The 10134-nt window shown below is 42.8% G+C and overlaps 1 pseudogene; it reads right to left on the reverse strand.

The window, feature by feature from the left end:
• Positions 1–830: 830 nt before the first annotated feature.
• On the reverse strand, positions 831–948 carry LOC126337392 (5S ribosomal RNA; annotated as a pseudogene).
• Between the last annotated feature and the right edge of the window lie 9186 nt (positions 949–10134).

A 10134-nucleotide genomic window follows, 5' to 3' on the forward strand; every position in this document is an offset into this window, starting at 1 on the left:
GGTTAATTTAAAGAAAAGAATAAGCATAGATTTTCTGTACAGTGAAGCATCAATATATTTTCAAAGAACAAAGGCGTTAAACTTTAAACGTTAACAAATTTACAATGAATTCAAAACTTACATAATTTTTATGTTTTTCTCATACATGGAGCAGCCCAACAATCGCTGCTTTTGTATGTGTGATATTTTGTAAAAAGTAAATGTCCTGGGGTTCGCGTAAGTATTTTTTATCGTCACAAGATTTACGAAAGCGTTTTTTTCTTGGTGATAACGTGGTTTTTCACACTAAATGAAATATAACTTGTAGCGGTACTACACAACACAAGTCGGCGACCAAACATCAAAGGTAATGAAGTACATGTTAACATATCGGCGACCAGAAGTACAACTAACTATAAAGACTCTAGAATTTTCCTAACAAATGATAAATTGTTCTTTCTTCTGTTTCGCAGCGTCTTACTATCAAGCGCAGCGGCAATGACTTTAAATATCTGCGCCCAGCGAGTCATAGTGTTTAAAAGTATCTTTTAAACGCTGGTCGCGCGTCTCGGTGTAGGCGCACGTTATAAACAGATTTCGTTTCTTTACTCTTGCGTTGTCATGCTTAGTATCATTACAAACTACAGCTCGAAGGCTGTCCTTTTCTCATATGCAAAATGTCTGAAATCCAATAATGTCACAGCCCACAGCCGTCATTGAACACGGATATGGAGGGGCAAGGGGTAAACACGCCGCTCTCCCGGCCGTATGTCAGTTTGCGAGACCGGAGCCGCTGCTTCTCTATCAAGTAGTTGCTCAGTTTGCCTCACAAGGGCTGAGTGCTCCCCGCTTGCCAACAGCGCTCGACAGACCGGATGGTCACCCATCCAGGTGCTAGCCCAGCCCGACAGCGCTTAACGTTGGTGATCTGACGGGAACCGGTGTTACCACTGCGGTAAGGTCGTTGGTATCAAACGTATTCGCAATTGCGAATAAGGACAACTGTCAGCTGTAGAATGGAATGACGTCAATGACAATTTGTGCTGGACCGGATTTCCAGCTTATCATTTGGCTACCCGTGCACGATTTACTGCCAGACACAAACTTCCATATGCCGCCAACCACACATCTGGTAAAGCGGGAAATCATGGTTCGAGTCCCGGTCTGGGACAAATCTTCGTTGTCGCCATTCCATTCTACAGCTGATGGTTACCCTTAGTCGCAATTACGAATACATTTAACGTATTTCATAACGGCTGTGGTGGCTGCAGTGCCTGTACCTTTGGACATGCAAGCATGTCCAAGGGAACTTTGTATCGTAATCAGAATAGCACAGGCACTGCAGTATCGTAATATCGTAAACCTCTGAAAAATCGTGACGTCCTTTTCTGTACACGTTCAAAATTTCCCCTTAGTCATACTCGCTAATGGTCCCACGTCCTTTTGCCTTACCTACGACTGCGTTTGTGTGATCTGTCCTCTTCAAGTCCCTGCAAATTTTTACACCCAGTTATTTGTACGAGTTGATTGAATCTACAGTGAGGCGGGAAAAGCCATGGGATATCGATATGCATCTATAGAAAGGGGTGGTAGTATCGCATACAAAAGGTACAAAATAACAGTGCATTGACGGATCTGTCATTGTACTCAGGTAACTTGTGTGAAAAAGTATCCAACGTATTGCCATACGACGGGAATTAACAGACTCTGAACACGGAATGGTAGTTGGAGTTAGACGCATGGGACATTCCTTTTCGGAAATTGTCAGCGAATCCAATTTTCCGCGGTACACAGTATCAAGAGCGTGTCGAGAGAACCACATTTCAGGCATTACCTCTCACCATGGACAATGCAGTGGTTGACGGCCTTCATTTGACGTCCGAGACAAGTGGCCTTAGCGTACACTGTGCTAATAGACTAGCAGTACTGCGTGAAATAACCGCAGAAATCAGTGTGGGACGTACGACAAACATATCTACGAGGACAGTGCGGCGAAATTTATCGTTAATGGGCTATGACAGCAGACCAACGACGCGAGCGTCTCTGCTCACAGCATGACATCGCCTGCAGCGCCTCTCCTGGGATCGTGACCATTGGGCCCTATATGACCGGAAAACCGTGCCCTGGTCGGATGTGCCCTGATTTCAGTCGGTAAGGATTCGAGTGTGGCGCATACCCCACGAAGCCATGGACCCAAGTTGTCAACAAGGAGTTCAACTATTTGGAGACCATTTACAACAGTTCTTGGATGTCATCTTCCCAAACAACAGCGGATTTTTTACGGATGACAATACGCCACGTCACTGGGTCACAATTGTTCGCTGTTGGTTTGAAGACTATTTTGGGAAATTCGAGCGAACGTCGAACATTTATGGGACATAATCGAAAGGTCAGTTAATGCACAAAATCCTGCACCGGCAACGCTTTCTCCATTATGGACGGCTGCAGATGCAGTATGGTGTTTCTGCAGGGACTTCCAACGACTTATTGAGTCTATGCAACGCCGAGTTGCTGCCCTACGTTGGGCAAAAGGAGGTCTGACACGGTATTAGGAGGTACCCCGTGCCTTTTGTCGCTTCACTATAATTGTTAATCATTGATACTGTATTCACAGTTATAAGGTTTCTATCTTATTTTTTGTTATTCCTTGAAAGTGACGTGTGCTCTCTTTTTATTCGATGTGTCATACTTCACGTCTGTACAATGAATATTTTTCAAATTATAATATTCAGTAGTCGATATGCTACGCCACAGAGGTTCTGAGTACAAACTATGTGGTCTTTGGTTGTCAGCAGGATTATCGTTCTCAGCGTAGAGTTCTGTGAGAAGTCGGGTATAGGTTAGGGCTGTTGATAAAATATCGGTATATCGATATTTTTCCAGAAAATATCTATACATGCTGGCGACATTTATTTACACGCTATATCGATATTGAAATGGCAATATCGAGCGCCGATATTTTAATGTTATATTTTTTCGCAACTTTTGGTAAATATTTGAAATTATTCTTTTAAAATTGTAGTAGAGCATAGTTTTACTTTCACTGTTTGAAGGCGTCATACGACTTTTTGAGCTTTCATCACGCCATGTCTTTCTCTTTGGCTGTATGAAGCAAATATAGGTGGCACAAAGAAGAACTCACTGTACTGGAGGGGGGGGGGGGCGATGGCGGTGTGAATGGAATGACAACATTCCCGATGTGAAGAAATATACACCCACTGAGTTAAAAAAAAATTAATGGAACTGTTGTGCTATAACTTCACATCAGCATTCTTCAAAAACAGTTGCTGAAAATTATAAACCAAAAGCTAAATAAAGATGTAATAGGCGCTCGACGCTACCAACAGAAACTGCCACGTTTAATATCACCACACAATTCTGACACTGCAAAAATTAAGTCGAGGGCGATGACAGAAATGAAAAAATAGGGAAGTCATCACAAAGTGGTCTGGACAAAGCTGATATGTGACGAAACCGAACGACTGACTCCTTTTAAAAATCCAGTGCTTGCAATTATCATTGTTAGCAAAGTGGTTATCGCCAAACGAGAACGTGCTACGTTTTCCTTTCAGTTCTTGTTCTAAGGGGGATAGGCAAGCTGCTAGCTTGTTGATGTACAGAATATCTAAATGTAAATCAGTACTTAAATAAACACCTGTAAAACTGGCATAATATTTACAATGTGCAGTCGAAATTTTTGTAAGCCAATAGGTCGATACTTTTTAGATATATCGATGTATTTTTTATATAACGATGGGAGATAATATTTTTATATATCGATATATCTGATTCGATACTTTAAGAACTGTCAGCTGTCCTAGTGTCGGTCACAATGGTCAGCGGTTTTGAAATAAGCAGCAGAGTGTTGAGGTGCAGACACAGAGGATGTTGCTTTTTGGAAATGTCATTTTGTAGAGACTGATATGAGAAGTGTGAAGATATTCAGGTAATGTTGTTGCTGCATAGCTTGCTCGCTCGTAATTTATTTTGAGTTCTAGCTTGCTTTTTCTTTATTGGCTTGGGCTAGTGTGACTGCCGAGACTTTATTAAACAAAGTCACCCGTCCACATAGCTTGGGCTCAGAGCTATAGTATAGTCACACCACTCCTTTATCATTTCATTTACAAATTTCATTTCAGAGACATATTTTTTATAAGAAGTAATTTTTGAGAAGACAGTTGTAAATGTTAAGGAATATGTTGATAACACATTTTTGAATGCTAGTCTCTTTTCAAACATTCAGCAAGTTTAGTTTCTCCTGCCATCTCCTCAAGAAAATCTTGTAATTGTGTGTCGACGCATTGCACTGAGCAGAACACAGTCACTCAGAATAAAGCGTGATATACTTAGCTTAACTGTTTTTCCTTATACTGCAATCGCCAAGGTTTTTCTTTTGCTGGTTTGCTGCGGCACTGGATTCTAATGTTCATTTCTTTAGTGTAGTGCCGAGTTTTCATTGCTATAAGGTAAGCCATGAAAATTTGTCAGAGCCAATTTAACATCACTGTTAGGACAAAGTACAATTATTCAGAGCTAAGCGTTGCATTTCAGAATTGTCCTCATAGTCTGATTAGATAAAATTCAGTTCAGAATTAATTTCCTTCTCAGACGTTGCTTCGTTACAGTGCAGTGTTACGTATTTGCGCGTATGTCATATAGTGTTCGGCATGTTATTTAGTCAGTTCGCTTAGGTAACATTACAGGGCATTGAGGACAGTTGTTTCGTCAAAGTTTAGTTTGTAATTTTATGTAGAATGTTTGCTCTGTTTGTTTGGTCTGTTGGAACTGCGACACACGTACTATGACGTCACACACTGTGGCACTGTTCACTGTGCAGCACTGTGCAGAATATTGCAGGATAGGTTATTTAGACAACAATCCAAAGAGATTCTGGTCGTATGTCAAGTATGTTAGCGGCAAGAAACAATCAATCTCTCCTCTGCGCGATAGCCATGGAGATACTATCGAAGACAGTGCTGCAAAGCAGAGTTACCAAACACAGGCTTCCGAAATGCCTTCACAAAAGAAGACAAAGTAAATATTCCAGAATTAGAATCGAGAACAGCTGCCAACATGAGTATCGTAGAAGTAAATATCCTCGGAGTAGTAAAGCAACTTAAATTACTTAATAAAAGCAAGTCTTCTGGTCCAGACTGTATACCAATTAGGTTCCTTGCGGATGCATTAGCTCCATACTTAACAATCATATACAACCGTTCGCTCGAAGAAATATCGGTACCCAAGGACTGGAAAATTGCACAGGTCACACCAATATTCAAGAAAGATAGTAGGAGTAATCCACTAAATTAAAAGCCCATATCGTTAACGTCGATATGCAGCAGGATTTTAGAGCATATATTGTGTTCAAACATTATGAATTACCTCGAAGAAAACGGTCTATTGACACACAGTCAACATGGGTTTAGAAAACATCGTTCCTGTGAAACACAACTAGCTCTTTATTCATAGTTGAGTGCTATTGACAAGGGATTTCAGATCGATTCCGTATTTCTGGATTTTCGGAAGGCTTTTGACACTGTACCACACAAGCGACTCGTAGTAAAATTGCGCGCTTACGGAATAGCGTCTCAGTTATGTGACTGGATTTGTGATTTCCTGTGAGAGAGGTCACAGTTCGTAGTAGCTGACGGAAAGTCATAGAATAAAACAGAAATGATTTCTGGCGTTCCCCAAGGTAGTGTTATAGGCTCTTTGCTGTTCCTTACCTATTTGCAGATGACGCTGTCGTTTATCGACTAATAAAGTCATCAGAAGGTCAACACAGATTACAAAACAATTTAGAAGAAATATCGGAATGGTGCGAAAAGTGGCAGTTGACCCTAAATAACGAAAAGTGTGAGGTCATCCACATGAGTGCTAAAAGGAACTCGTTAAAATTCGGTTACACGATAAATCAGTCTAATCTACAAGCCGCAAATTCAACTAAATACCTAGGTATTACAATAACGAACAATTTAAATTGGAAGGAACACACAGAAAATGTTGTGGGGAAGGCTAACCAATGCTGCGTTTTATTGGCAGGACACTTAAAAAATGTAACAGATCTACTACGGAGACTGCCCACACTACGCTTGTTCTTCCTCTTGAAGAATACTGCTGCGCGGTGTGGGATTCTAACCAGATAGGACTGACGGAGCTCATCGAAAAAGTTCAAAGAAAGGCAGCACGTTTTGCACTATCACGAAATATGGGAGAGAGGGTCACAGAAATATTAGAAGATTTGGGCTGGAAATCATTAAAAGAAAGGCATTTCTCGTCGCGACGGAGTCTTCTCACGAAATTCCAATCACCACCTTTCTACTCCGAATGCGAAAATATTTTGTTGCGACCGACCTACATAGGGAGGAACGATCACCACGATAAAATAAGGGAAATCAGAGCTCGTACGGAAAGATATATGTGGTCATTCTTTTCGAGCTCTATACGAGACTGGAATAATAGAGAACTGTGAAGGTGGTTCGATGAACCCTTTGCCAGGCACTTAAATGTGATTTCCAGAGTATCCATGTAGATGTAGTATATAGATTTAGAATTATTAATTACTTTGGGTAAAAGTTAAATAAATTCAGTTATACAATGCAGTGTTGTATTTACCAGCAGGCTTTGTAGGCTGGAACCTAGAGAGGGAGGTTTTAGAGGCGGCAAATTTGGGGCCAAAAATTATCTTTTTGTGTTTTACAGACATTAAAAAGGTTCATATTTGTATAAGTAAATGTTATTATGTCTAAGCAAATAATTCAACATGTAATATGTTTCACCACGTAGATAAATTTTTCGGACGATATCTAGTATCCTTAGTTTGAAAGTTAGATGTGAGATTGATGGCCGACTCGACAATTTACTGCATGTCCAGACTGATGAGGAAATTGCTTGTTGGAGAAACATTCAGAAGAGGGTTGTTGCCGTAGTGAAGCGACTGTCTTCAAGTGGCCTCGCTTTCAGCGGCAAATATGAAAAGTTCACCCATCCGCAAATGGGAATTATTGTATGATTTTGGAACTGTTAGCTGATTTCATTCCTTTTGTAGCCAGTCATATTGAACGTTCATGGAGTCAAGACTCTGCAAGTATCAGTTACATATCAAAGATCGTCTGCGATGAGTTTATTCTCTTGATGGTTCATAAAGTCTTAAAACGGATTGGAGACGAGATTAGAAGGGCGAAATATTTTCCCTTAATCGTCGATTCATCACCAGATATAACATATGTGGACCAACTTACCCTCGTCATTAGATCCGTTTTGGAAACAGTCGAACCGTGTATAAGATTTCTCAAGTTTTTGCCCTCAATGGGACGTAAAGCTGAAGATATGTTTTCCGCCATTATTTCGGAACTCGAAACACTGGACATATGTGTTGAAGACTGTAGTGGACAATCATATAACACTCCTGGAAAAGGAAAAAAGAACACATTGACACCGGTGTGACAGACCCACCATACTTGCTCCGGACACTGCGAAAGGGCTGTACAAGCAATGATCACAAGCACGGCACAGCGGACACACCAAGAACCGCGGTGTTGGCCGTCGAATGGCGCTAGCTGCGCAGCATTTGGGCACCGCCGCCGTCAGTGTCAGCCAGTTTGCCGTGGCATACGGAGCTCCATCGCAGTCTTTAACACTGGTAGCATGCCGCGACAGCGTGGACGTGAACCGTATGTGCAGTTGACGGACTTTGAGCGAGGGCGTATAGTGGGCATGCGGGAGGCCGGGTGGACGTACCGCCGAATTGCTCAACACGTGGGACGTGAGGTCTCCACAGTACATCGATGTTGTCGCCAGTGGTCGGCGGAAGGTGCACGTGCCCGTCGACCTGGGACCGGACCGCAGCGACGCACGGATGCACGCCAAGACCGTAGGATCCTACGCAGTGCCGTAGGGGACCGCACCGCCACTTCCCAGCAAATTAGGGACACTGTTGCTCCTGGGGTATCGGCGAGGACCATTCGCAACCGTCTCCATGAAGCTGGGCTACGGTCCCGCACACCGTTAGGCCGTCTTCCGCTCACGCCCCAACATCGTGCAGCTCGCCTCCAGTGGTGTGGCGACAGGCGTGAATGGAGGGACGAATGGAGACGTGTCGTCTTCAGCGATGAGAGTCGCTTCTGCCTTGGTGCCAATGATGGTCGTATGCGTGTTTGGCGCCGTGCAGGTGAGCGCCACAATCAGGACTGCATACGACCGAGGCACACAGGGCCAACACTCGGCATCATGGTGTGGGGAGCGATCTCCTACACTGGCCGTACACCTCTGGTGATCGTCGAGGGGACACTGAATAGTGCACGGTACATCCAAACCGTCATCGAACCCATCGTTCTACCATTCCTAGACCGGCAAGGGAACTTGCTGTTCCAACAGGACAATGCACGTCCGCATGTATCCCGTGCCACCCAACGTGCTCTAGAAGGTGTAAGTCAACTACCCTGGCCAGCAAGATCTCCGGATCTGTCCCCCATTGATCATGTTTGGGACTGGATGAAGCGTCGTCTCACGCGGTCTGCACGTCCAGCACGAATGCTGGTCCAACTGAGGCGCCAGGTGGAAATGGCATGGCAAGCCGTTCCACAGGACTACATCCAGCATCTCTACGATCGTCTCCATGGGAGAATAGCAGCCTGCATTGCTGCGAAAGGTGGATATACACTGTACTAGTGCCGACATTGTGCATGCTCTGTTGCCTGTGTCTATGTGCCTGTGGTTCTGTCAGTGTGATCCTGTGATGTATCTGACCCCAAGAATGTGTCAATAAAGTTTCCCCTTCCTGGGCAATGAATTCACGGTGTTCTTATTTCAATTTCCAGGAGTGTATAATGACGCGAACATGCCTGGTGTGTACTATGGCTTACAGGCTAAAATTCAAAGCCAGGTACCTTTTGCTTTTTTCGTTTCTTTCTGTGCTTACTCTTTAAATTTAGTGGTAGCTACGGCTGCAGAATCTTCTTCAGAAGCTTCTTGCCTCTTCATGTCGCATCAAGAAATGTAAGGTCTTGCATTTTTCTTTTGAAGTTCGGCACAACGCTGGCAAAAATTAATGACTGAAATCGAGAAAGAGAAGACGCTAAAGAGAGTAAATCTGACACGTTGGTCGGCTAGAGAGGGCGCTTGTAGAAGTTTGTGAGATTGTTGGCTCGAAGACCTTAAAATTTTGCAATCAATCAAGGATGAGGAAACGAAGCGACGGAAATGTGTTTGAATTTTGAAAAACGTGAAACGCTGGTAATGGCTGTCGTGTAGAACGTTTCTTTTGGAAAGAATAAAAAAAAGTGAATGTTGAATTTCATGCTTCTACCGTAGATTTTATCACTGTTGCCGATCTTTACATATCTCTTTCGCAAGTTTTCCATAGATGAACGAGACGATTTTACGTATTTCGAAAAAAGGCGATGGAATTAAGGGTGTCGAAGTAGTGTACAAAAGACATGGGAAAAAGAAATCTATGAAGAAACATCCAGTGAAGAAATGAGAATTACCATGATTGATACTTTCACGGTAATCATATTTCCCGTCCTCACTGATAGACTCGTGTCCGGATTTAAAAACGGCAGGAGGACTGTAACAGGTTCAATGACAAGTTTTCAAAAAATGGTTCAAATGGCTCTGAGCACTATGGGACTTAACTTATGAGATCATCAGTCCTCTAGAACTTAGAACTACTTAAACCTAACTAACCTAAGGACATCATACACATCCATGCCCGAGGCAGGATTCGAACCTGCGACCGTAGCGGTCGCGCGGCTCCAGACTGTAGCGCCTAGAACCGCTCGGCCACTCTGGCCGACGACAAGTTTTCACTTCTGATCAAAATGAGTGAATTGTCATGATCAGTCCATACGGAAAAGCCCTTTTCTTAGAAGAAATGTATCGTAATGATTTAGAGACTGACTTAGTTCAAGAATGCGTACATTTTCAGTGCCACTTTCCTTCTGATAGAATTTTGGTAAAACCAGATTCCGGATCATTGAAACATCTACGAAAACAGAATTTACAAAACGTTTATCCAAACTTGGATACAGCAGTTCGCTTGGCTCTATGTACACCAGTGACAAATAATTCGGGCGAGAAAAACTTTTCTTCCTTAAAAAGGGTGAAAAATTATGTAAGATATACCTTAAGTTAAGAAAAGCTAAACGCCTTAGC

This window comes from Schistocerca gregaria, chromosome 2, assembly GCF_023897955.1.
Source record: "Schistocerca gregaria isolate iqSchGreg1 chromosome 2, iqSchGreg1.2, whole genome shotgun sequence".
NCBI lineage: Eukaryota > Metazoa > Arthropoda > Insecta > Orthoptera > Acrididae > Schistocerca > Schistocerca gregaria.